The 27,899-nt window shown below is 37.7% G+C and overlaps 1 protein-coding gene across 10 annotated transcripts in view; it reads right to left on the bottom strand.

Moving 5' to 3' along the window:
* The window catches only part of LOC129646198 (uncharacterized), a 109,631-nt gene extending 82,184 nt beyond the window's left edge, over nt 1-27,447 (bottom strand). For 7 of the 10 annotated variants that reach the window (XR_008711747.1, XR_008711751.1, XR_008711748.1 and 4 more), the window contains exons 1-2: nt 27,115-27,447; nt 26,048-26,078 (exon numbers count right to left, since the gene is read on the bottom strand). The gene's annotated coding sequence lies outside the window, so the exon portion shown is untranslated. The remainder of the gene's footprint in view (nt 1-26,047; nt 26,079-27,114) is intronic. The other 3 variants (XR_008711749.1, XM_055572043.1, XM_055572042.1) reach the window with 1 other exon arrangement.
* Between the last annotated feature and the right edge of the window lie 452 nt (nt 27,448-27,899).

Consider the following 27,899-nt stretch of genomic DNA (forward strand, 5'->3'; position numbering starts at 1 on the left):
AAGAAAGTGGGGAAAACCACTAGACCATTCAGGTATGACCTAAATCAAATCCCTTATGATTACACAGTGGAAGTGAGAAATAGATTTAAGGGACTAGATCTGATAGATAGAGTGCCTGATGAACTATGGAATGAGGTTCGTGACATTGTACAGGAGACAGGGAACAAGACCATCCCCATGGAAAAGAAATGCAAAAAAGCAAAATGGCTGTCTGGAAAGGCCTTAAAAATAGCTGTGAAAAGAAGAGAAGCAAAAAGCAAAGGAGAAAAGAAAAGATATAAACATCTGAATGCAGAGTTCCAAAGAATAGCAAGAAGAGATAAGAAAGCCTTCCTCAGCAATCAATGCGAAGAAATAGAGGAAAACAACAGAATGGGAAAGACTAGCGATCTCTTCAAGAAAATCAGAGATACCAAAGGAACATTTCATGCAAAGATGGGCTCGATAAAGGACAGAAATGGTATGGACCTAACAGAAGCAGAAGATATTAAGAAGAGATGGCAAGAATACACAGAACTGTACAAAAAAGATCTTCACGACCCAGATAATCACGATGGTGTGATTAGTCACCTAGAGCCAGACATCCTGGAATGTGAAGTCAAGTGGGCCTTGGAAAGCATCACTACGAACAAAGCTAGTGGAGGTGATGGAATTCCATTTGAGCTATTCCAAAACCTGAAAGATGATGCTGTGAAAGTGCTGCCCTCAATATGCCAGCAAATTTGGAAAACTCAGCAGTGGCCACAGGACTGGAAAAGGTCAGTTTTCATTGCAATCCCAAAGAAAGGCAATGCCAAAGAATGCTCAAACTACTGCACAATTGCACTCATCTCACACACTAGTAAAGTAATGCTGAAAATTCTCCAAGCCAGGCTTCAGCAATATGTGAATCGTGAACTTGCTGAAGCTGGTTTTAGAAAAGGCAGAGGAACCAGAGATCAAATTGCCAACATCCGCTGAATCATGGAAAAAGCAAGAGAGTTCCAGAAAAACATCTATTTCTGCTTTCTTGACGATGCCAAAGCCTTTGACTGTGTGGATCACAATAAACTGTGGAAAATTCTTCAAGAGATGGGGATACCAGACCACCTGATCTGCCTCTTGAGAAATTTGTATGCAAGTCAGGAAGCAACAGTTAGAACTGGACATGGAACAACAGACTGGTTCCAAATAGGAAAAGGAGGCCATCAAGGCTGTATATTGTCACCCTGTTTATTTAACTTACATGCAGAGTACATCATGAGAAATGCTGGACTGGAAGAAACACAAGCTGGAATCAAGATTGCTGGGAGAAATATCAATAAGCTCAGATATGCAGATGACACCACCCTTATGGCAGAAAGTGAAGAGGAAGTAAAAAGCCTCTTGATGAAAGTGAAAGTAGAGAGTGAAAAAGTTGGCTTAAAGCTCAACATTCAGAAAATGAAGATCATGGCATCCGGTCCCATCACTTCATGGGAAATAGATGGGGAAACAGTGGAAACAGTGTCAGACTTTATTTTTCTGGGCTCCAAAATCACTGCAGATGGTGACTGCAGCCATGAAATGAAAAGACGCTTACTCCTTGGAAGGAAAGTTATGACCAACCTAGATAGCATATTCAAAAGCAGAGACAGTACTTTGCCAACAAAGGTCTGTCTAGTCCAGGCTATGGTTTTTCCAGTGGTCATGTATGGATGTGAGAGTTGGACTGTGAAGAAGGCTGAGCACCGAAGAATTGACGCTTTTGAACTGTGGTGTTGGAGAAGACTCTTGAGAGTCCCTTGGACTGCAAGGAGATCCAACCAGTCCATTCTGAAGGAGATCAGCCCTGGGATTTCTCTGGAAGGAATGATGCTAAAGCTGAAACTCCAGTACTTTGGCCACCTCATGCGAAGAGTTGACTCATTGGAAAAGACTCTGATGCTGGGAGGGATTGGAGGCAAGAGGAGAAGGGGACGACAGAGGATGAGATGGCTGGATGGCATCACTGACTCGATGGACGTGAGTCTGAGTGAACTCGGGGAGTTGGTGATGGACAGGGAGGCCTGGCGTGCTGCGATTCATGGGGTCGCAAAGAGTCAGACATGACTGAGCGACTTATCTGATCTGATGATCTTAATTTCAGTATACAATCAACTGTGTAAATCAATGACTTTAAATATAGTTCATCTATATCATTCATTGTAAATGAAATCAATTGACTTATTAGTTGGATATCCTGATTTCCTCCATGTCTAATTATTGAGACTCCTATCTTTTTCCAATAAGTAAGACTGAGGGCTTTTGTGTATGAAGAGTAAAATTCCTTTTTTGACCCTTTGAGGTGTTTGAAAGACAAAAATAATTGACTGCCAAAAAAGGGATTTAAGTTGACATTACAATTTTAAGGTTGACCAGATGCATGCAAGCATGCTTGGAAAGTAAGCACAACAATCTGAATATCTTTTTTCCCCCTATGCGCAATGCCTTTTAGTTAATTAAGGGTGAGGGGTGTCAAACTAAAACTCTGGCTTTAAAAAAATGTAACAATAAACTCATCAGAAAAGTGAACACTTCAATAAACAAAAGTCAAAATTTAGAACAATAAAGGCAAATATTCTCCACAAAAGTATGGTTTTTTTCCTATAAAATTTTCCCATAATTTTAATTTATCTATGATTAAAAATTGGGATTTTCACAAAAATTTTTGAATATCTGAATTTTGTTTAAAAAATTCCTACCTGGCAACTACAGTCCCATTTTTCACACATAGCAAGAAAATAGAAATAAGTAAAACATGCTTTTTTAGATGTGGGCACATCAGAAGCATCTCTAATTCAAAGGACATGAACTTGGGCAAACTCCAGTAGATGGTGGGGGATAGGGAGGCCTGGCTTGCTGCAGTCCATGGGGTCTCAGTCAGACACGACTTGCAACTGAACAGCAACAGCATCAGAAGCATTGTTTTCAGTCTGTTTATAGGATTTACAGCACTCATAATTTCTTAGCTTTACTGATTTATATGACCTATACCTCTAAGCATCTAAATTTATGCCTCTCCCACCAAAAGAATAAACAAATAATTTGGTTTCAGAAGGTTTAAAATCCTAAAAGTATATCTTCAATGCATTTATTTTGACATAAAAAATGATTCTGATCACTTTTTAGAAGTACTGTACACATTTCTGGTCATACGTCTAGCTTTCAAAGCACAGTGGAAAGGAAGCCTTAAAGCCTTAGGTACATTGTACTCTCTGCTTGCTAAAAACTATCTCTAGAATCCACACTATGACTGATGACAAAACACACATGGAAATGACTGGGGTTAGAGAAGACAGAAAGAGGAGCAGTCCTTTCAGATTCAGTTCACACCAGGCCTCCCTGTCCATCACCAACTCCCGGAGTTCACTCAGACTCACGTCCATCTAGTCAGTGATGCCATCCAGCCATCTCATCCTCTGTCGTCCCCTTCTCCTCTTGCCCCCAATCCCTCCCAGCATCAGAGTCTTTTCCAATGAGTCAACTCTTCACATGAGGTGGCCAAAGTACTGAAGTTTCAGCTTTAGCATCATTCCTTCCAAAGAACACCCAGGTCTGATCTCCTTTAGAATGGACTGGTTGGACCTCCTTGCAGTCCAAGGGACCCTCAAGAGTCTTCTCCAACACCACAGTTCAAAAGCATCAATTCTTCGGCGCTCAGCCTTCTTCACAGTCCCAACTCTCACATCCATACATGACCACAGGAAAAACCATAGCCTTGACTAGACAGACCTTTGTTGGCAAAGTAATGTCTCTGCTTTTGAATATGCTATCTAGGTTGGTCATAACTTATCTTCCAAGGAGTAAGCGTCTTTTAATTTCATGGCTGCAGTCACCATCTCTAGTGATTTTGGAGCCCAAAAAAATAAAGTCTGACATTAGTCATATACAATATTTGCCCAAAGTCAAAACTACCTATTTCAAGATCTAACCTGGAACATAAACTACTCTTAGCATTAATATATTAAATATTGATGTAAACATTGACAAGATGACATGCTGGAAGTTTAATAAAATTTTTCCTAGAACTAAGTTCTTTTCAAAAAGACATAAACACAGTCTACTGACCTACCATTTAGAATATCAAATGGTATAAGCTGAATATTATTAAAATGTCTTGGAAAAAATATACACTCTTGAACCAAACAATTGTATATGTAGCATAGAACTTCATATCACAAGAAACAATCACTGATTTATCCAAAGATTTATATACAAGGAAGTTCTCATAACCTTATTTATAATAACAAAAAGGAGGGGGCAATATACCACCTAATTCATCAATAGAGTATTGGTTGATACTTGGTACACTGGAAATGTGAAGTGTAGATAATTAATTAACACCACAGTACCAATTCACAATATCAAATGAAGTAAGCAGGTCCAAAGCAGTATGTGTACCAAGATCCCAGTTTCATAATAGACCTGAATGAAATAAAAATGAAAGCATGTGTATCAAAATACTTTATATACCTAAGATTCGATTTTAGGTATAGTGGGTTGAATAGAGTCCCCTCAAAAGTCATATACATGTGAAATGACAGAATGTGGCTTTATTTGGAAATAGAGCCTTTGCATATATTATTGGAGAAGGAAATGGCAACCCACTCCAGTATTCTTGCCTGGAGAATCCTATGGAGAGAGGAGCCTGGCAGGCCATGATCCATAGGGTTGCAGAGAGTCAGACTCTACTGAAGTGACTAAGCACTCACGCATATGTAATTAGTTAAGATGAGGCCAGACTGGACTAGGGTGGGCTCTAAATCCAATGACTAGTGCCCTTATAAGAAGAGATAATACACAAAGACAAAGCAGAAGAAGGCCACGTGAAGACAAAGGCCAAGATTGGGATGATACAGTCACAAAGGAATGCCAATGATTGCTGGGAGCTTCCAGAAGCTAGGAAGAAGCAAGGCAGGATTCTTCCCCAGAGTGTTCAGAGGAAGCATAGCCTTGTTGACACCTTGATTTTTGATTTCTTGTCTACAGAACTGTGAGAAAACACATTGTTTTGTTGTTTTAAGTCACCAAATTTGAGGTCCTGTGTTCAGGCGGCCCTGGGAAACTAAAACAATAAGTGATATTTATTTTCCTCTTCATGTGTATGGTTTTTATTCTATTTTATATATTAATATAATTTTCATAATAATAAAAGCCAAAGATATATTGTGACCTAATAATTAAATATCTAATAACTGATAATTATATATTCTTTTGAACTGAAAGTTCTAATCCACATATTTTGCAGAGAAAAATCTGTCTTCAAACATACTCTATAATACTAATGAATATCTGAAGCCCCAAAACTACCTTCCACATTTACAAGATTTGGGGATAAGCAAAGAAATCTAAGAACGAACAAACATCACTAAAATGTATTTATAATAAAATCAAAGTAAACTAAGCCGCTCTGTAAAAGCAATAAAGAACTTCTGGAACAGCAAACATGTTTGGTTCATATAATATTGATTTGGTTTTAGTAAACAGAGTAATTTCTCAGGTGGGCATTGAGAGAATTCAATATGGAACAAATAAGATAAAATACACTTGGATACAAGACAGACACAATACAAATAAACTTTAGAACTGGAAGCCTTAGAAATTTCATCTAGTACATCTTCCAAATTTTCAAGAATCCTTCAAACAACATTCCTGACAGGAGATAATTCATTCAAGGGAATGAAATTTTCCAAGTACCCATCACTTGCCAAGAATAAATAACTACATCATCCAGTAAACAGTTCCAAAGGTAGAAACTCACGTTGTCAGAAAGCTGCCTATTGTGTACTTCCACAATTCTAGTTGTTAGAAAATTCTTATGTTGAGATAAAATCTTATTTCTGGGATAACTAAAATATTTTTATTCTCCTTTTATACTCTTCCTTCATTTTTCTATTCATTATTCATAGACAACTTGGATCATAACTTGAAATTATACATTTAAAGAGTTTTAGAAAGGAAATAAAGAGATTACTAACTTCTCACCAATGACAACATTCCCTTTACAGCATTCTTTACCTAACTGCTACACCCTCTGGTTTTGAACACAACTTAAAAAGAACAAGTTCCCTCATCTGTAAGCAGGTAGATCTATTTTAGGCATGTTTTATGTAGAGCTGAACTTTGCCTTTCTATGAATTTCACTGATTGGTTGTATTCCTTCCTGCCAGAGCACAGTCAACTCATCCATGTGAAAGCTAGCCAGGTATAGAGAATCACCATCAGCTCTCCCTTAGGTCTCTGCTTAACTCAGCAAAACATGCCTGGTTACCCTTCCTGGTTTTGAGAATCTTCAGTATTCACCCTCCTTCACAGTTTTCTGAATAAATCTGATACATCCATGTGTCTATCTACAGCCTAGTGCCTGGTACTCAATATGTTTCAGGTGTGATATGTCCACTGGGAGTGATAGCCCTAACGTGGCCACTGTGTCAGAAATCCTATCAACCATAGTTAGGGGCAATAGCACACTTCCTATTGACTGTTTAGCTAAAATCCTGGAGTATTTTTCACTAGAATCCCCTTAATTCTTGTTTCCCCCCATTTCTATAAACAGGTAGTTTTTTTTAATAGAATAACTAAAAGGCAGAACTTGGTATTTATCCCTACTGAATACCATTGTATTAGTTCCTTCCTTTCTGGCTGGTTTTTCAACATCTCTCTGATCCTTAATTCTTCAATCCAAATGATATTCTTTAGAGACTTGCACCATTCACAAATTTAACAAGGTCTTCCACGTCTTCCCTTAGGCAGAGAGTTTTAAACATTTTAACTAAAATTCTGAAGTTCCTCCAAAGCTCTTCAACTATTAGTCATAATGCTGCTGCTTCTACTACTGATGATAGACAATGAGTACCTCTTTCTACCAAACATTGTCCTAAGTACTTTATTTATATTATCACATCTAATACTCATAAAAACCCTGTGAGATAATGACGACTGCTCCCGCTCATTTTACAGATAAAAGCATGGCTAGTGGAGTGACAGAGCCAGAGTTGGTTATAAGCTGGTGCAGCTATCTCAGGTCTTCATGGCCTCCATCCATTCTGACTGGACAATGCCCTCATTACCAGTTGCTAAATATTTATAAAATAACTATTGTGTGGAGCCAGGATTTGGAATCCAGCTCTCTGATTCCACAGTCCATCATTGTAAGCAGATTCCATTCTGGTTCCACATTAATGGATAAAGGTAAGGCCAAATAATCCCATCTCCCAAGTGTGATTCAACTATAGATGCTCTAATTTTATCTCACTGAGCATTTTCCCTAAGCATTTGATGATAAGTTAACTTAAAAAATATCTGCTACCAGAAGATTTAAAGAACTAAAGGATAAAGAAAAACACAGTAAATAACTGAACATAAAATGCATATAGCTCATCCTATACCACTCTAAATTAATATCAAATATGTCATTTAAAATAATACTGAAAGTACATGCAATACACTGTGTGTGTCTGTGTGTGTGTGTGTGAGAAAGCATTTCTTCTCCCTTGTGGTTTGTAACTTTTATTAGATGGGTTACAGATACACAAAAAGTCAACATTGTATAGGATCACCTCTGATGAGTTGTATACCTAAATTTGTCCTTTATTTCCAAGGACATGAGACAATAGAAAAACTCCTTGTTGAAATCAGATGAACTCTGATTATAATTCTCAAGTTCAAGAATTTGATCTTGAATAAATTTCTTGTTGCCTCTGAGTCTCAGTTATGCATTTGTGAAACTGGGAGAATAGTACCTATCTCAGATTATTGCAAGAACAAAATGAACTAATATATGTGAAGTACTTGGAACAATTACTGACAGGCAGTTGGTACTAAATATATATTAGCAAATTTTTATAAGGAATGTGGTGTGGCAGAATTATCAAAGCTAAAGGATGAACAAGGCGTATCTTCCTGTATGAATTATATGTGAATTGGGGAATTATTTATATAGTAAAACAAATAGTTTATTATTAATAATATGAAAAATCATTTGTTTGAATATTCAAGACAAAATGGGGGACCTGGAAATCCCTTCATGAAGCAGATCTCCTCTGTTGGAACACATTAGTAGTAACTTCTGATAAGTACTAGAGTGGGAATTCTCTGACAGCAGTTTAATAACAATCTCAAAAAAGGGGGAAACCTTTTCAGTCTAATAATAAAAGGAACTATTTAAGAGTGATAAACTCTACTATATAGTTTTGGAATTATTTGTGGCACATATTGTCAGACTACAGTTCTCCATTGGTCCCTAATATTCTTGCATGTTTTGGGAACCAAGACACTGAAAAGCTTTTCTGAATTAGCTTTTCAAGAATGTTTATTCAGCAACAGCCTTGGGAAATAGAGATAGGGTATGTTTGTCTGCTCTCCAACATGTATGTCTCCCTCTAGGGCAAATACTGATCAGAATTCTTTCTATTATAAAATATTGGGGTTTTCTAAGCTTGGGGTTGCTGCTAAGTCTCTTCAGTCATGTCCGACTCTGTGCGACCCCATAGATGGCAGCCCACTAGGCTCCCCCGTCCCTGGGATTCTCCAGGCAAGAACACTGGAGTGGGTTGCCATTTCCTTCTCCAATGCATGAAAGTAAAAAGTGAAAGTGAAGTCACTCAGTCGTGTCTGACTCTTAGCGACCCCATGGACTGCAGCCCACCGGGCTCCTCCGTCCATGGGATTTTCCAGGCAAGAGTACTGGAGTGGGGTGCCATTGCCTTCTCCAAGTTTGGGGTTACTATCCTGTAAAATAAGGATGTTACATGTGCAAATATCACCTGGCCCTTGTCAAGTTGCCCTGTGGGAACTGGGGCTTGTAAAATCAGCTTAAGAAAACTGCTGACATTCTGTTGACTACTATTGCTTTAAGTATTCAACTATACATTTTCTCTGATCCAGAAGTCTCGTGTCTTTTGCCACTGTCCATGAAATTGTGACAAGCTAACTCATTAGCTTCCAAGTAGGATAAAATCTTAGATCCATCAGTTATTGATATATGTGTATATATTGCAAATAAGCTTGAAATATAAATGATAAACAAGAAGACCTATTTAACCATATGAAGACAATGGGCTAATAGCCTAAAAAAAAACTTCTGAAAATAAGAAAAAGATGAATATCTAAAAATATTGGCTAAACATATGAACATACATTTATTTAAAAAGTAAATATAAATGTAACATGCTAATAAATATATATATAATTGCAGAAAAATTTAAACTTGGAAAAAACTTTTAAATTCAATGATAACATTGAATTTAATATAAATGTTCAGAAAATGTCTCCATCATTACCAGCTGGTAGGAGTATAAATTGTGAAACATTTTTTGTAGGAATACTTGTAATATATGTCACAGTCCCTAAAAAGAATGCGTACACTTTGATACTATCATCCCACTTGAGAAATATATCCTATAGACATAATTATATATTTCGTCATTTTTCATAATTTCTCACAATAGGAAACAGTATAGATTTCCAATGACAAATTAATTTTTAACTTTTAATTACTATATAGAAATATAGTATAATAAAACATGCTACTGATAATTTAAACACACACATAAATGTGAAAGAAGAAGGCATTTATGTATTTTGAAGCGGAAAAAGAAACACCACTTGGGACTTCCCTGGCAATCCTGTGGTTAAGGCTCACCCTTCCACTGCTGAGGGGGTGGGTTCAATCTCCAGTGTGGAAACTAAGATCCCACATGTTGTGTGGCCAAATAAATAAATAAATAACATCTTCAAAAAGTGAAAGAAACACTACAGGAAAATTTCTATAGTAGAATCTCAATTTTGATAAAGAATTTTTTATGTATAATGTCTTTTAAGGAATTTGAAAGCCTATAACCAAAATTGTTAATAGTCTTTATCTAAATGCTAGGACTCAAAGTAGTTTTAATTAGGCTTTTTTCTGTCTGATGTCTTTGTAACTTTTATGAACTTCTACAATTCTAATAAAAAAGAAAGTTATCTTTCAACACTCTGCTTTGTCTGCTTGGCCCTTGTATCATGATATCTTTACCAAGTGGTCTGAATCCATCTGTTAACATGGATTTTTTACTTCTCAATACACAGTCTTCAGTGTTACTTGTCTGAACAATCTGCAGTTTGCCTTCTCCCACAGTTTAAAAACTACATGAGTCTTTCTCATTTTCTCTTCCTTGGAGTCATAGAGTATAAGTGTACACCCTCAGATGTATAACAGCTCTTCAAATATTTAAAGGCCTTGCCTATTTTCCCTAACCTGTTTCCATCTTCTCTGATTAAAACCTATGGCTTTGTCAATCATTCCTTATATGACATAATGCTAGACCCTTCTCCATCTCAGTCACCTGTTCTCACATTTCCTGAAACTCTGTGGTCAATGTCTTTTGAATACTTCAGAGAAAATATCCCTCCATATCCAGTTTCCAAATACAGAGTCCAAAGACCACAGTTTCCATCCCTTGTACATTTCCCTTAAAACACCTCTTTTTGCAACCTTTTAAAAGTAGTCATATCACTCTACTGATGCACATTGAACTTTTCACTTACTGATACTATCTATCTTCATAAAAATGCTGCCAAATTATATCTCCATGGCTTTGCATTTCTTAATTGACTTTGTACATATGCATTTGAATTTGTGTATTCATACCTAAGTAAATCTAGGAGTTCACATATCTTCCTATTATATTTCATTTTACTGACTCTGGTTCTTATCCCAACAGAAAAAAGGAATACATCTTTTAAGCTTAATAAATCTAGATGGATTTTGTGTGCCTCTGTGCACCTTTGTATATTTCTTATATACATACATCTTATTAAATGTAATCAAGAGGCTTGTTTTTCCTTAGAGAGTAAGTTGTCCCCTTGAGAGGATCCTAAGTGAAGCATACTGGAAATTTAAAAGGATGGACAGATCACTTTAACAAGAAGGAGCCTCAAGCCTTTGAAGTTTCACAAACTCAGAAGCAGGTAGTATAAATGAGTAAACAGGTTCATGCTGGAGAGCACTTGTGCATCCACTCAGGGCAATTCTTGACCTCTGCCACAGGGGAACATGGCTTATAACTGACTTTTCATGAGAATCCAGAAAGCTGAGTTTTTATGTGGAATTGTCCAATTTTCATATTGTTTCATTTAATTAAAAAAGTTAACAAGCTCTGTTTTCCAAATTAGATATATCCACAAGCCAAATATATTCTGTGTGGCTAATATGTGACCTCTGAATAGGTAGAAGCTAAGAGAAGGAAATGAGAGTCTTAGCATCGTTAGCATACCCCACTACTGATGGCATGCCAAGATTGATAATTTCATAATTTGGCATTTATTAACCAAGAATTCTAGGACTTCCCTGGTAGCTCCACTGTTGAAAAATCTGCCTGTAATACAGGAGACCCTGAATCCGGAAGATCTGCTGGAAAAGGGATAGGCTAACCACTCCAGTATTCTTGGGGTTCCCTGGTGATCTAGCTAGTAAAAAATCTATTTGCAATGCAGGAGACCTGGGTTCAATCCCTAGGTTGGGAAGATCCCCTGGAGAAGGGAAAGGCTACCCAGTCCAGTATTCTGGCCTGGATAATTCCATGGACTGTATAGTCCATGGGGTCGCAAAGATATAGACATGACTGAGCGACTTTTGGGAGAAGGCAATGGCACACCACTCCAGTACTCTTGCCTGGAAAATCCCATGGACTGAGGAGCCTGGTAGGCTGCAGTCCATGGGGTCGCTAATAGTCGGACACGACTGAGCAACTTCACTTTCAGTTTTCACTTTCATGCATTGGAGAAGGAAATGGCAACCCACTCCAGTGTTCTTGCCTGGAGAATCCCAGGGACGAGGGAGCCTGGTGGGCTGCTGTCTGTGGGGTCGCACTGAGTCGGACACGACTGAAGCAACTTAGCAGTAGCAGTAGCAGAGCGACTTTTACTTTCACTTTTCTTTCTGGATTCTTAACTGAGCATTAATTCCAAAAGAACTTACTGAATTCCTTCTATAGTTTTTAATATTATCAGTTAAAAATTCAACATAATTAACAGTAGCATCTACTTGGAATATATAATAATTTCAAGAAAGTCCAATTCACAGTTTCAAGTATGAGTCCCTCTAAAAGCCTTCATAAAAATCTTAGGATCAGGATTTAGCATGAAAAATGTTTACTTAGTATCTCCTAATTACCAGAAGGAATATTAGACTCATAATATGAGTATTTCATAATCAAGAGATATTTCAGTGCTTTAGAATTTTTCATGAGACTTTCTGGGAACCTCACTTTGTTAAATATAACTAGTTATACAACCCTTGACACAATGTCAAAATTCCAAGAGCAAAAACGCTCTCTTCTTTGACCCATAGCAACTGTACAATTCTATTTCATGCCTGACAGCTGATTCTCACAAGGCCTCTGATATGCCTAACATAATCCATGACAGCTGATTCTAGCAAACAGCAATCATAGCAGACAAATAATTTTTTTGACTAGTTGTCTGAAAGAAGCATGAATAAATAATATATTTGATTTGATCATATATAGAGATAGCCTTTTATTAGATCCAAATCTGGAATTATTAAGTAAATTTTTACTTGGTAAATTAACATGCACAAGAAATGTACAAGAGTAATTTGATGCTTTATATTCCAATACCATTGTTTAGCTTTTTCTCCATCCTCCTCTAGCAGTCTTTCTTTAAAATAAAGGGAATTCTGTTTAACATGCAGGTTCAGAATCAAAAACCCAAGTTTCAGTCTTAATCTAGAAGTGGCCCAGGAATCTTCGTTTCATTAGACTCTCTAGGGGATTAGGAAACAAAACATCTACAACTTATATTTTGAGAGGCACTACCTAATCCTATCAATCCACTAAGTGTTACTCATATTAAAACTGTGCCCACCCTCAATTCTCCAACCCCCTGATTTGCAAATTACATACTATTCATATCACTTTCAGAAAACATAATATAAAGACTGGACAACACATAGGCACCAAATTGTCTAGTGACTAACAGTCTCTACTAGATTACCTCCAACTCCTTCTCTCATCTCAGAAACTGTCTCCAAAAAACTGGCCAAACTTTGACTTTTTCTAGTATAAGAGATTTTTAATAATGTATAGAGATACACAATGAAGGTTACTACTCTCTCCTATATGAGTGACTTTAAAGCTAGCCCAGCTTCAGCTCCCAGCATACCTGATGGTGCAAGCTGCTCAATTCTGTCAGCCTCCATGGCCAAATGACACATTGCCAAGAATCCAAGAAAGATAGGTCTGAAATGTATTTGTAAGAGTTTCGGCCCTAAACTAAAAGACCAATAGAGCAAGGTCAGACTTCATGCATGAGTTTGTCTGGCACATAGTATTCACCAGCTGTGGACAGTGAAATTTGATGGAGTATCCAGGCCCTTTTGATTGACTTTCTCAAAAGAAGTTTCAGCACTGGGAATAAGCACCTCTAAGTGGAAATGTGGGCTTATCTGCTGGTAAATAGAAAAAAGAACCAATTTTGTAGGTAAGGACATGAACACTGAGCATTACAAATTTCTCTGAAAAATATGTAACCCAGTTGTGATACTAGCCATTTTACCTACTCAAGTATTGCTGCCGCTGCTAAGTCACTTCAGTCGTGTCCGACTCTGTGCGACCAAATAGACAGCAACCTACCAGGCTCCCCATCCCTGGGATTCTCCAGGCAAGAACACTGGAGTGGGTTGCCATTTCCTTCTCCAATGCATGAAAGTGAAAAGTGAAAGTGAAGTCGATCAGTCGTGTCCAACTCTTCGCAACCCCATGGACTACAGGCCACCAGGCTCCTCCATCCATGGGATTTTCCAAGCAAGAGTACTGGAGTGGGGTGCCACTGCTTAGGTTGGTGTAAAAGCAATTGTGGTTTTGCATTGTTGAAATTTGCCATTTGATATTGGAATACATTCTTAAATAAATATGGTTGTGCTATACACCATTTTAATGTGCATTTCTTTGTTTATGGTTTTTGCTAATGGCCTTATTACTTGCTGTTAATTTTCTCTGTATTTTAGACTATGGAAATGATATTAGACAAAAAGCAAATTCAGGTGATTTTCTTATTCAAGTTCAGAATGGTCATAAAGCCGCGGAGACAACTTTTAATATCAACAATGCATTTGGCCCAGGAAAGGCTAATGAACGTACAGCACAGTGGTGGTTCAAGAAGCTTAGCCAAGGAGATGAGAGTCTTGAAGATGAGGAGTGCAGTGACCAGCCATTGGAAGTTGACAACAGCCAAGAGCATCATTGAAGCTGATCCTCCTACAACTAAACAAGAAGTTGCCCAAGAACTCAGCATTGATCATTCTATAGTCATTTGGCATTTGAAGCAAGTTGGAAAGGTGAAAAGGCTTAGTAAGTAGGGGTCTCATGAGCTGACCAGAAAAAAAAAAATCATCTTTGTGAAATGTCATCTTACTCTATGCAACAACAATGGACCATTTCTCAATCAGATTGTGATGTGTGATGACTAGTGGATTTTATATGACAACCAGCAATGATCAGCTCAGAGGCTGGACCAAGAAGACGCTCCAAAGCACTTGCCAAAGCCAAACTTTCACCAAAAAAAGGGTCATGGTCACTGTTGGTGGTCTGCAGCCAGCCTAAGCCACTACAGCTTTCTGAATCCTGGTGAAAGCATTATATCTGAGAGGAATGCTCAGTAAGATGAGGTGCACTGAAAACTGCAATGCCCGCAGAAAGCATCGGTCAACAGAAAGGGTCCACTTCTCCACGGCAATGCCCGACCGCACGTCACACAACCAATGCTTCAAAAGTTTAATGAATTGGACTACAAAGTTTTGCCTCATCTACCATATGCACCTGACCTCTCACGAACCAGCTACCACTTCTTCAAGCATCTCAACGGCATTTTTGCAGGGAAAATGTTTTCACAACCATCAGGTCACAGAAAAATGCTTTCCAAGAATCTCAAAACAAGGATTTTTATGCTACACAAATAAACAAACTTAATTCTCATTGGCAGAAATGTGTTGATTGTAATGGTTCCTATTTTGATTAATAAAGATGTGTTTAAGCCTGGTTATAATGATTTAAAATTCAGGATCTGAAACCACTATTACTTTTGCATCAACTTAATACTTTTACAAGAGTGCTCACTATCACTCCTCTTATTAAACATTGTACTGGAAGTCCTAGCTAGAGACATCAAGCAAGAAAATAAAGGCAATCAAATCAGAAAGGAAGAAGTAAAGTTGCCCTTGTTTGAAGATGATATGCTCTTATATATAGAAGATCCTAAAGACTCTACTAGAAAACTGTTGGAATTAATAAACTCAGCTGAGTTGCATAATATAAAATCAATACACAGAAATCAATTATAGTTCTATAAACTAGCAATGAAATATCTGAAAAAGAAAACAATCTCACTCTAAAAAGCAAAAAAGACAATAAAATACTTAAGAATAAATTTACCCAAGGAAGTGAAAAATCTATACAATAAAAACTATAAGACTTTGATTTTTAAAAAATTAAAGATACAAACAAATGGAAAGATATCCCATGTTCCTGGATCACAAAAACTTGGACTTCCATTTTTTTTTTTTTACATAAAGAATGGGATTATATTCAAAAATGGCAAAAGATTTCTCCTCTGATACTCTATTTCATTCAAATGCAGATTCCCTTGCAGTATTATTTAAATATTTCATTAGCATATTTCACCAACAAAACTGTAAGTTTCATGATGATATTGTGTCTTATACTTGTTTTCTTTATCACATCTGAAAGCACATGCTCTTTTCATTCACAGAATTTGGTAGATGGTTAAAAGTTATTCTCCCCCTTGGAACACACAACTAAATTCTATTTTCTGTCCCCACCCCCACCTTGATCATGTGACCGAACTGTGAACAACAGAATGTGAACTGAAGTTAAGTTCTGGAAAAGAACTGAGCTGTAAGATGAACGGTACTTCTGTTCCTGAGTTGTTGCCCATAAAGAACTACCTAGATTGCTGCGTAATACAGGAACAACCAGGCTGAGCTATAGAATGAGTAAGAAATCAACTCTTTATCATGTAAACACTCTGAAATGTGAAGATTTTAAAATATGAGCATTTAGTACCCATTAATAATACTAACACTTATCTCAATTGCAATTATACACTATTTATTTACTTATCTCCCTAAGCAGTCTAAAAGCTCCCTTGAGCCTGAAACTGTGCCTACTTTTGCTCACCAGCAAGTGTCTAGCTCCTAGCCCTGTGCCTCATATGTAGCAATGTCTCAGTAAATCCCATGGAATGTACAAATAATGGAAAACATGTTCAACAGGTGTAAGTTAATAAATGCTTGTTTTTTATTTTAATTTTTTATTTTATATTGTGTTAACTCCCAAAGAAAGGCAATGCCAAAGAATGCTCAAACTACCACACAATTGCACTCATCTCACACCCTAGTAAAGTAATGCTCAAAATTCTCCAAGCCAGGCTTCAGCAATACGTGAACCATGAACTTCCAGATGTTCAAGCTGGTTTTAGAAAAGGCAGAGGAACCAGAGATCAAATTGCCAACATCCGCTGGATCATGGAAAAAGCAAGAGAATTCCAGAAAAACATCTATTTCTGCCTTATTGACTATGCCATAGCCTTTGACTGTGTGGATCACAATAAACTGTGGAAAATTCTGAAAGAGATGGGAATACCAGACCACCTGACCTACTTCTTGAGAAACCTATATGCAGGTCAGGAAGAAACAGTTAGAACTCGACATGGAACAACAGACTAATTCCAAATAGGAAAAGGAGTACGTCAAGGCTGTATATTGTCACCCTGCTTATTTAACTTATATGCAGAGTACATCATGAGAAACGCTGGGCTGGAAGAAGCACAAGCTGGAATCAAGATTGCCGGGAGAATTATCAATAACCTCAGATATGCAGATGACACCACCCTTATGGCAGAAAGTGAAGAGGAAGTAAAAAGCCTCTTGATGAAAGTGAAAGAGGAGAGTGAAAAAGTTGGCTTAAAGCTCAACATTCAGAAAACGAAGATCATGGCATCCGGTCCCATCACTTCATGGGAAATAGATGGGGAAACAATGGAAACAGTGTCAGACTTTATTTTTCTGGGCTCCAAAATCACTGCAGCCATGAAATGAAAAGACGCTTACTCCTTGGAAGGAAAGTTATGACCAACCTAGTTAGCATATTGAAACGCAGAGACATTACTTTGCCAACAAAGGTCCGTCTAGTCAAGGCTATGGTTTTTCCTGTGGTCATGTATGGATGTGAGAGTTGGACTGTGAAGAAGGCTGAGTGCCGAAGAATTGATGCTTTTGAACTGTGGTGTTGGAGAAGACTCTTGAGAGTCCCTTGGACTGCAAGGGAGATCCAACCAGTCCATTCTAAAGGAGATCAGCCCTGGGATTTCTTTGGAAGGAATGATGCTAAAGCTGAAACTCCAGTACTTTGGGCCACCTCATGCGAAGAGTTGACCCATTGGAAAAGACTCTGATGCTGGGAGGGATTGGGGGCAGGAGGAGAAGGGGACGACTGAAGATGAGATGGCTAGATGATATCATTGACTCGATGGACGTGAGTCTGAGTGAACTCCAGGAGTTGGTGATGGACAGGGAGGCCTGGTGTGCAGTGATTCATGGGGTTGCAAAGAGTCGGACACGACTGAGAGACTGAACTGGACTGAACTGAACTATAACAATGTTGTGTTAGTTGACGGTGTACAAAGTGATTCAGTTATACATACATATATATATGTGTGTATATATATTCTTTTTCAGTTTCTTTTCCCATATAGATGATTACAAGGTATTGAGTAGAGTTGCCTATGCTATTATACAGTAGGTCCCTGTTGATTATATATTGTATATATAGTAATGTGTATATGTTAATCCCAACCTCTTAATGTATGCCTTTCTCCCACTTTTCCCTTTGGTAACCAGAAGTTTGTTTTCAAACTCTGTGTGTCTGTTTCTGTTTTATAAATAAGTTCATTTGTATCAGTTTTTTAGATTTCATACATAAGTAATATCATATGATATTTGTCTTTCTCTGTCTGATTTACTTCACTTAGTATGGTAATCTCTGGGTCCATCCATGTTGCTGCAAATGGCATTATTTCATTGTTTTTAATGGTTGAGTAATATTCCACTGTCTATATGTACCACATGTTCTCTATCCATTCATGTGTTGATAGACATTTAGGCTGCTTCCATGCATTGGCTATTGTGAATAGCGCTACAGGGAACATTGGGAGTGCATGTATCTTTTCAAAATATGATATTCTCCAGATATGAATTGCTGGATCATGTGACTGTTGTATTTTTAGTTTTTAAGGCACTTCCATACTGTTTTCCATAGCATCTGTACCAATTTATGTTCCCATTAGCAGTGTAGAAAGGTCCCCAGTAAATGCTTATTGAATTGAAGTACAGAAGCAGAGAAAGAAATTCCAAAGTAAAATTTAGAAACTACATTTCAGTTCTCATTCTGTCTTTCCTCTTCTGACCCAAAATGTTTCAAAATACTTAGAAATGTATCTTGGTAGGTTTTGTAAGTGCTTGAATAAATTCCACCCTATCATGGCTACTACATCAGTAGTCTATGACATTTCCTGTTCTCACACCATTCCTATGTAACTTTTTATTCTTTTACTGAGTGTGATTGTGTGGCCATGGGACATATTCTAGCAGTCAGCCAATATTGCACCTGTATTGGCACCATTTAACTGCTATGTTAATTTTGCCTGATGTGTTCTGATTTCCAATGACTTTCATTCAGCCAGACAGTTCCAGATGCCTGCCTAACACAACTTGCATCGTTATATGAGCCCCTGTATAGATCAGATTAGATCAACAATCCCAGCACACAATGTTGAAAGGTAGTCTCTTTTGGTCTTCTGACTGTAAAGCCAAATCAATGCCAAAAGGCATCTTTCATGTTACTGCACTTACTGTCAGTAAGTGCCAAAACAACCATCTTAACAGGGTTAGGAGAAGCACTGAGGTACTTAAAGTTTGTGTGCTGCCAGGACAACAGGGTATATTGCATCTGTTGCCTGGGATACACATCTACAACATTCAACAAATAAACTATAGAATTTAGTGTTTGAGAAAAGCCAAGAACATGAATATGAAGCAAATAGTTGAAGAATTGCCTTAGAAGGCAAGCACAATCCAAGTGCTCACAAAAGGAACAGAGGTCAAGATACCAGTGAAATAGCAGTTCAGTATATCAGATTTTCATAGGGAGAAATCTATAATGATCTCTTACTTTTTAACATGTTATTTGACCCAGTAGTAATCTTCTCTAGATGGTGCTTGTTCAGCAGGACTGCACTTGTTCACTGAGGTGAAAGAATAATTTGACCATAAGTAATAATTTTCCAGTGGCCTGAAAAGGTCATGCAACTATACATAGTCACAGTTTGGGATTTTTGGAAGATTCCTTTCCTTAGTATATTCTGTTTGTACTTGAAAGGAGCCAGATGCTTGGAAATCCTCATCAAGAGGTAAATTATATCTACCTTCCTTTTCAATCTGGGCTGGCTTATGACTATTTTAACCAAAAGTACACAATGGAAGTCACACTATTCCAGCCTTAGACCTAATCTTTAGGATGACTGGCAGTTCCCACATTGATCTCTTGGAGACCCGAGCCTCCTTGTAAGAGATTTGAAATCCCACTGAAGAGACTACATGAAGAGGTCCTACAACTACATGGAGAAAAAGAGGAACCCAGCTGAGCCCAGACTTTCAACTGCTACCATCAAAACACCAAACCTGTGAGTAAAGCAGTCTTGATTCCTTCAGAATGTCCAAGACAGCAACTGGATACCACCAGGGGACCCCACATAATACCATATGAAGCAGAAGAATCAGACAGCTAAGCGCTGATAGAATCCTGACATACAAACTTCTTATATATAAAGGTACTATGTTTTAAAGAATTTTTCTGTACAGCAACACAGTAGATAATTGAAACACATGGACATCAAACACACAAATTTGGTGGTGTGGCTTTTATATGAATTTAGAATCTATACATTGATGATTACACAGTAAAATTACTCCATCAGGAGAATGAGGAAAGAATCTGGATAGACAGTTACTTGCTGCAGGGGTAGGTCACATCAGAGTTGGCCACCAGAAACAGCCCTCTTAACAGTCAGCTCAGTCACCATTCCTTAGCTTCTACTGACTGGCCAAGGGGATTTTATTCCAAAAGCCATAAAATTAAATTAGAATTCACTGCTTAAGCATAATGACTTCCCACTGTTTATGTGGGTTATCATTTACAACCAACTGGCATTTAATCAACCACTATTTTTTCTCAGGACCAGAGACCACAACATTGTGCTTTTTCTCTTCCTCCCTGTTGAGTTAAGTAGCTCCATCCCAGTTATGAAGGGATATCAAATTGTTTATGAAAAAAATCAGCATGTAGTATTGTTTTCAAATATATTTATGATTTCACACCAACCTAGGAATGATTTAATTCATTTCACTGATGTCTTCAATTTTACATTTACATATATAATAATATCAAAATCTCCTGGAGGAAAAAGAATTAAAGGAATACAACCATATTCTGATATAAACTTACCTATAGAACTAGTTATGTCTCCAGATTCACATTCTTCTCTAAATTGGAGAATGTCAAGAATATGCACGTAATTGCCTCACTCAAGCGAACAACGTGCATTCTCACCTAAAGCCTCCCAAGTCCACACTCTTGCCCCTACCACTATTTCGCCCAGATGCCCTCCCTCCCTCTGTATTTCTGCCTCTTAGAATCAGCCAGAACCAGCTAAATACAAGGTCTGCTACGCCCACCCATGGGCTTATCTGCCCTGAACACCTCCTTGTAATTCTGAGGAATACTGCTCACTTTCTATCCAAGCTCTGTCCTCCTCCTCACTCTGACCCCCAAATATCTAAACAACTCCAGCAAAACAAATCATGTTTCTTGTTTTAAACTAACCCGGGTTTATTTCTGTCATCACTTGCAATCACACAAGTCCCAGGTTCTTCCTTTGGAAGCTTTTCCTATCTCAAAGGGAAAACTGTCATCTCTGAATGCCTATAGTTATATGTTTATTCCAGTCTCAAAGTTCTTTTTTTTTTTTAATTTTATTTTATTTTTAAACTTTACATAATTGTATTAGTTTTGCCAAATATCAAAATGAATATTATTTCAAGTTAACATGTAATAAGTTAATGTTCCTTGTGGTAGGTACCTGATTGATTTTACTTTCCCCAAGTCTTCCTTGCACTTAGTATGTTTTTATTTAGCAAATGATGTTAAATAATATAAAATCTGTCAAAATTTAACAAGTGAACTATGGATGTTCTCCTCTTTCCATTAACAAACTGTAATGGCAATTGAAATGCAAAGTTGGTAATGTACTAGTTGGTTATTATGAAAATTACCTATGCAACCCCCCTCTCCTTCTATCATGACTTAATAGTACTAATGCTGTGGGAAAGGGAAAAGTTCTGCCTATTGAATAACTGTTAATAATAGGTTTTCAGTGTCTGTATAATTTGAACCATGAAATAACCAATATCATCTAACTATATTATGACAAGCCCAATTAATTTATTTACTTCAAATAATTCATTGGCTTCATAATTTCTTCAGAGCTCAAAAGATAAAAGTTTCGAAAATGTATAAAGCTTGATGGTGTTTCAGGTAGATCACTAGTTTAATAAAGCAGGTACAATAAGAAGGGTATTTGCATATATGGGCAATCTCAGTTCAGAGAAATGCGCATTTTATTTTACATGTGCTGGTGGCTGTCATGGTCGTGCTACAGCTGTTAGAAATTACAGGTTTTCAGTAACAAGCGTCAGCCGTCGCTGTAATTATTATTATTTTATCAAACAATTGCAGGGAGTATTTTAGGCTGACAGAAGCCTTCTAGGTCTTTGTTTATTCACTGCACCGTTTGCTCTGCCCTCCACACCGACTGAGTTAAAGTTCTCTTACTCCTGATTTAAAACCTATTATTAGAGAAAGCAAAGGTTCCCATCTTTAGCACAACGGAAGATTGGTGCTTGCATGGAGAGAACACTGGTCTGGGAATGTAAATAAGAGCACACAACCTGAGAAGCCTTATTTAGTGGGTTCCCAGCAACATTCCCAGATAGGGACCACAGACCACCCTGCAATGTCAAGAAATAAGAATTGAAGCAACAGGCAAATGCCAGTTTAAATGGATTTATAATCTCAGATGCAAGACTAGCAGCTCAAGGAGGTCAAGTTTTCTATCTAAGCAGCAGGCACAGCAAAAGTTCTACCTCCATGGCCATATGTTGCCCTCTACTAGGGAAATATTAGTGTAATGAAAAGTTTTTTATGGACAAGAGGGACTTCTCCTTTAAGCATCAGTCAAGGTAGAGAACTCAGTGATCTAGGAGAAAGGGACATCAGAAACCAGCTGCTGCACAAAGGAACTGCCAGCTGGCCACTGGATGTTCGAGTGGAACATTCTAGTGTACATTATAATCTCTGTAATTAGCCAACTTTTATAACTGTGTATATGCATTAAGATTACACGTATTTTGGTGCCCAATTATGCCAAGAGCAGAGTAGGAGGATAATGGAGGTTTTTATTTCTTATCCCCTTACCTAGGAAGAGAGACGCTTCACCTCTGCTTACTGAATAAAATAGAAAAATTCTAAAGCCCTTAGTCCATGTTGTGCAAAGAACTTCAAAGGTTTCAATTCATGGTGTGTAGTTTCTGAGGAGCTGATGCCATGGGAGAAGAATGACATCATCCCTAGAAGGCCGTAGAACAGTACGCTCACGTGAAGCTGGATGCCATTCGTTGGCTTGTAGAATCTCGAATTTATGAACAACAAGACAAATTGCAGTCCTGCCATGATCTTTTGAAATGCGAAGCACATTTTCCACATGCTTTTCTGTGTAAATTAGGTACTTTTTTCTAGTAGAACTCCGAGTTATAGTATTAAAGTTAATAAAGGTTTATAAAGATTTTGTGTAACAAACATAGCACTCGAGAACAAACAATCCATTCAGATGCTGAAATGCTATAATACATTTACCAAAGCTCAAATATCATTAAAGTATTATATTAAAATGTAATGTGCATCATTATATTTCAAGCTTATGTTTGCTGTTACTATTTGCTTCTTTTAAGAGCTTCCCACATAATCCTATTACCATACTCAAAGTAGAAAGTTCTATTTGAGGCTCAGTTGCTGCACGAGCCAAAGCTGGGCCTACTTAAAAATCACATAATTGCCCTTAAGTTGGAAAGGATGGTTCTCAGGAAAATCATAATTTAACTCCACTAGTCCTAAGAAAATTTTTATAAGAAGAGTCCAATTTGGGTCACTGATCTGTCTTTTAGGTGCCAAATTGAAAGGCTATTCTACAAGGTCATAGCTGAATATTTAACCAAGTCAAATTTTCTCCTATTATTTTCACAGTCCAATGGTCTCACCGTTAATTTCTCCTGCAAATTAACCTTGACATTTCTCCAAATGATTCTATTCTAAAATTAGCAATTACTCTCCTTCTTTGTTTTTTTTTTAATTCCAAAATCTTTTAAAAGACATAGAAAATAAAAATTCACACATCACAGAAGTAGACATCAATATCATTTTCAGGAAAATATTCTAGCAAGGAGGAAATGCACCATTTCTAAAAAGCATCTGGAAAGAAAGGTATGGGGGACAATGGCACTTTCAAAAGTAAGAACTGAACTAAAAAATGATGCAAAAAATAACATAAGCTCTAAAGACATTGCAGTCAGCCATGGGAAGGAGTTAAGCTGTATATAACTCAATTTATATAAAGAAAAACACCACAAATGTCCAAAGTGCCTCCAGATATAAAATGTTTATTGTTGGCAGTTTGATGAGATTCAAACTCCGTGGAGAGGTATTGCACTACCAATTTGTTATATCAAGGTAAATCTGAAATAAGTACTCAAATGTGCCCAGAGCACTAGGAATAAAAATCAGATTCTTTCCTCTTTTCTGAGTCAGAGGACAGGCATCGTGCATCATTTCCTCAAGTCTCCCTACACAGGTAGTTAACACACAGAGATATTCCTGTACGAAAGATGGCAAACGCACATCATGGCTGTCTTCTAGTCACCTAGTCCTAACTTGGTTTAGAAATAGAAAAACACCAATACAGTATACTAACGCATATATATGGAATTTAGAAAGATGGTAACAATAACCCTGTGTACAAGACAGCAAAACAGACACTGATGTATAGAACAGTCTTATGGACTCTGTGGGAGAGGGAGAGGGTGGGAAGATTTGGGAGAATGGCATTGAAACATGTAAAATATCATGTATGAAATGAGTTGCCAGTCCAGGTTCGATGCACGATACTGGATGCTTGGGGCTGGTGCACTGGGACGACCCAGAGGGATGGAATGGGGAGGGAGGAGGGAGGAGGGTTCAGGATGGGGAACACATGTATACCTGTGGCGGATTCATTTTTATATTTGGCAAAACTAATACAGTTATGTAAAGTTTAAAAATAAAATAAAATTTAAATTAAAAAAAAAAAAATAAGAAATAAGAAATGAAAACCACCAGAGGGAAGGAAAGAGATCTGCTCCAGACAACATCAGAAGGTAACACCAAGATGAAAATGTTATTTCCTCCCCATATTTCTCTGAACAAAAGTGTTTGAGAAGGAAAAACAATATTTCCCCAAATTGGGAAAGTTTGGATTGCACTAAATGCTTACTGACATTATTTTCTTAGGTGTGATAAAATACTGAAAATTATGTACAAAAATGCCTTTATACTTAGGACATGTATACTAATCAGGGATAGATTCTAGGGAAAAGAAATAGGAAGCAAGAAAGGAAAAAAGATAAAGCAAATATAGCCAAATGCTAACTTTTTTGAAGATGTGACAATTTTCAGAGCAAAAATGTCAAATAAATATTGCACAAATAGAAAACTGTAATGGATGTTGTGGATCTAAATTCTTGTGAAACAATTTCTAGTTATATGTAAGCTCCTGATCACTCCTTTTTAATTAGTCTATTCATCATAAAGCATGGTTTCTGGCATATATCTTTCAAATAACCACATTAGCTTTCAATCTGATATATATCTTTCAAGCCACCACTTTAACCTTTTGATGGTATGCCTGGTGAGACCTGAATGGGGATAGCTCTCAACTCTGTGGAGCAGAATCGTGAACCAATTTGTTCTATCAGGGTTGATCTAAAATTGCATATAGAAACAGAAGTGCTGACAGGGGTCAGAGGCTCAGGGGAGGACTGCTACATTGGGATTGAAGTAAAAGTCATTGATCTCTCAGGAAAACTCTAAATGAGGAATGGAAAGCATAATGCTTGCTAGACAGGATGAGGTGAAGGGGACACGTCAGAGGAAGAGCACAAGTTCTATAAAATACTTGGTTTTTTAGCCACAATATACGTGAGTGAGTGATAGTTGCTCCGTTGTATCTGACCCTTTGTGACCCCATGGACTGCAGCCTGCCAGGTTCTTCTGTCCATGGGATTCTTCAGGCAAGAATACTGGAGTGGATAGCCATTCCCTTCTCCAGGGAATCTTCCTGACCCAAGGACTGAACTCATGTCTCCTGCTTTGCAGACAGATTTTTCACTGTCTGAGTCACCAGGGAAGCCATGATTACACTATTATTTTAGGCAAAATTTATTATTATATTAGGTTTTCCTTGGGAAAAAAAAAAAAAAAGAACCTAGGGTCTTGAATGAGATGTACTTAAATGCATAATCTGGGGATGATTTAAGTGTTTGAAATATTGAGGCTTTTGTATGAAGGAATGCTTTCTTTCATGCCTCAAGTTCTATAACCATTTTCACATAGGCCCTGGCCACTTTTGTTAAGTTTCTTCTGAAATATTGTCATAACTATTGTTGATGTCATTTCTATAATGACTAATTTTTGCCATCATATTTTTAGTTGGTTATTATCTTTGCAAGTAAATTGTAAGAGATTAAACTCAGTAAAAGGAGAGAGAAATCCAGAGATATCTGATAGCTTGTTCCTCCCCCTACATAAGCACAGAAATCATACTATACCTTACTCCTCAACTTTGAAGAGTTGTTTTTTCTAGGAATAAACAAAACATAAATATCAAATGAAAAAGAATGTGATTAAATTCTAAGTACAGAGGTAATGTTTTTATGTTACAAATAAATAGTACACTTAACTCTATAAAAGAAATCCCACATTTAACTTGAAGTATGGAGCATTTTAGTGGCAAATTCTCACACCTGAACTTAGTTCATCTCAACATTATTTCCTTAATTTACCTATCAAATCTTGTCAAAAGCCATGTAGTCATTCTGACCCCATAACTTAACCTTCATTAGACAGTCATACCTCATTTTATTTCACTTTAATTGCCAATCATGAGGGACTTGCCATTGCTTCAATCAATGTGCTGTGACTATGAGAACTCAGTTATTTCTAGAAGTTGGTAATTGATAAAAATTTTCCATTGCAGTGGTTGACATCAGCCTTCTGTTTGTTGGCCCTGGATTTTTATTATTATTATTTTTAGGTAAACATTTCAGGCAAAGCCCTGCTGCTGCTGCTGCTAAGTCGCTTCAGTCGTGTTTGACTCTGTGCGACCCCATAGACGGCAGCCCACCAGGCTCCCACATCCCTGGAATTCTCCAGGCAAGAACACTGGAGTGGGTTGCCATTTTCTTCTCCAATGCATGAAAGTGAAAAGTGAAAGTGAAGTCGCTCAGTCGTGTCCGACTCCTAGCAACCCCATGGACTGCAGCCCACCAGGCTCCTCCATCCATGGGATTTTCCAGGCAAGAGTACTGGAGTGGGGTGCCATTGCCTTCTCTAGTCAGCTGCTATTTCATTTCTAAGAACATAATGGTCTATTAGTCATCGACACAGTTTCTCTCAAGTCAAGGCATCCTGGTTGCTACTCTGACTTTACTGCCTATTTTACATCTTGCTGCCCTTAAATAAATTCTGTCATTTGATCCTTTTCTATTTTAGAAGGCTATTCATTCAACTAATACTGAAGAGCCTAGTTAAATGGCAATAACCCCTATTGTCAACACTGGCTTGACAGTAGGAGATAACAACTCCCTGTAAGCTTTTCAGAAATGCAAACACTCACCAGGTCTTTATTTCTTGATGTCTTAATGAAGGAAGTTTCTTCCTGGCCCTGGTGAGGAATCTAGTAATCTAGAGGGTACTCTCTTCTCACATAGTAAACCCAACCTAAAATCTTCCCTTCTCAAGCCTTCAAATCCCTTTCTTAATATTCTGCCAAGGCAGGGCTAGCATCTCTCCCCAGTTAACTGCACGTCATTGTGTCCATGCCTCAAGGAGCCGTCCCAGCAGCATATTAGGGCCAACTCCAAGTGTCCTTGCCAGAATATTAGACCATGAGTCATAGAAGAGTGCTGCCAATACAGTCCTCCCTACCCAGCCTTATATCTCCCCTCTCTGGTCCAATTCCCTCAACATCGCCTCCCACATATGTTACCATAGTTCCAGCTGGAACACATTAGCCAAACCTTATAGTCCTTTGGGTCAGTATATTGTTTCCTGGTCTGTGCTATCCTCTGATTTTAATTAATGATATTGAGTCAATTGTTGGGGGAGGGGACAATGTTGCCAATAAGCATCATTTGTGAGATAGCTATCACTGCCAGGATAGTTTGTAGGTCTCCAGGCAAAGGGAAGCAGCTCACTTCTAGAAAGGCTGAGGAAGCCACTGTTCCTCACTTGAAGGGCTTGGGAAAAAAGGGGGCTTATCAGGTTACATTTGGTGCAGTCAGTAACAGCCACAGCAAAAAGGTGGACTGAAAAGCTATAAGGCAGAATGTAAGTATCTGAAAAACTGATGAAGCATTTAAGGTAGGTTTTGGTTGTGAGGAGGTAAGCTATCAATATACT

This window comes from Bubalus kerabau, chromosome 3 (genome assembly GCF_029407905.1).
Source record: "Bubalus kerabau isolate K-KA32 ecotype Philippines breed swamp buffalo chromosome 3, PCC_UOA_SB_1v2, whole genome shotgun sequence".
NCBI lineage: Eukaryota > Metazoa > Chordata > Mammalia > Artiodactyla > Bovidae > Bubalus > Bubalus kerabau.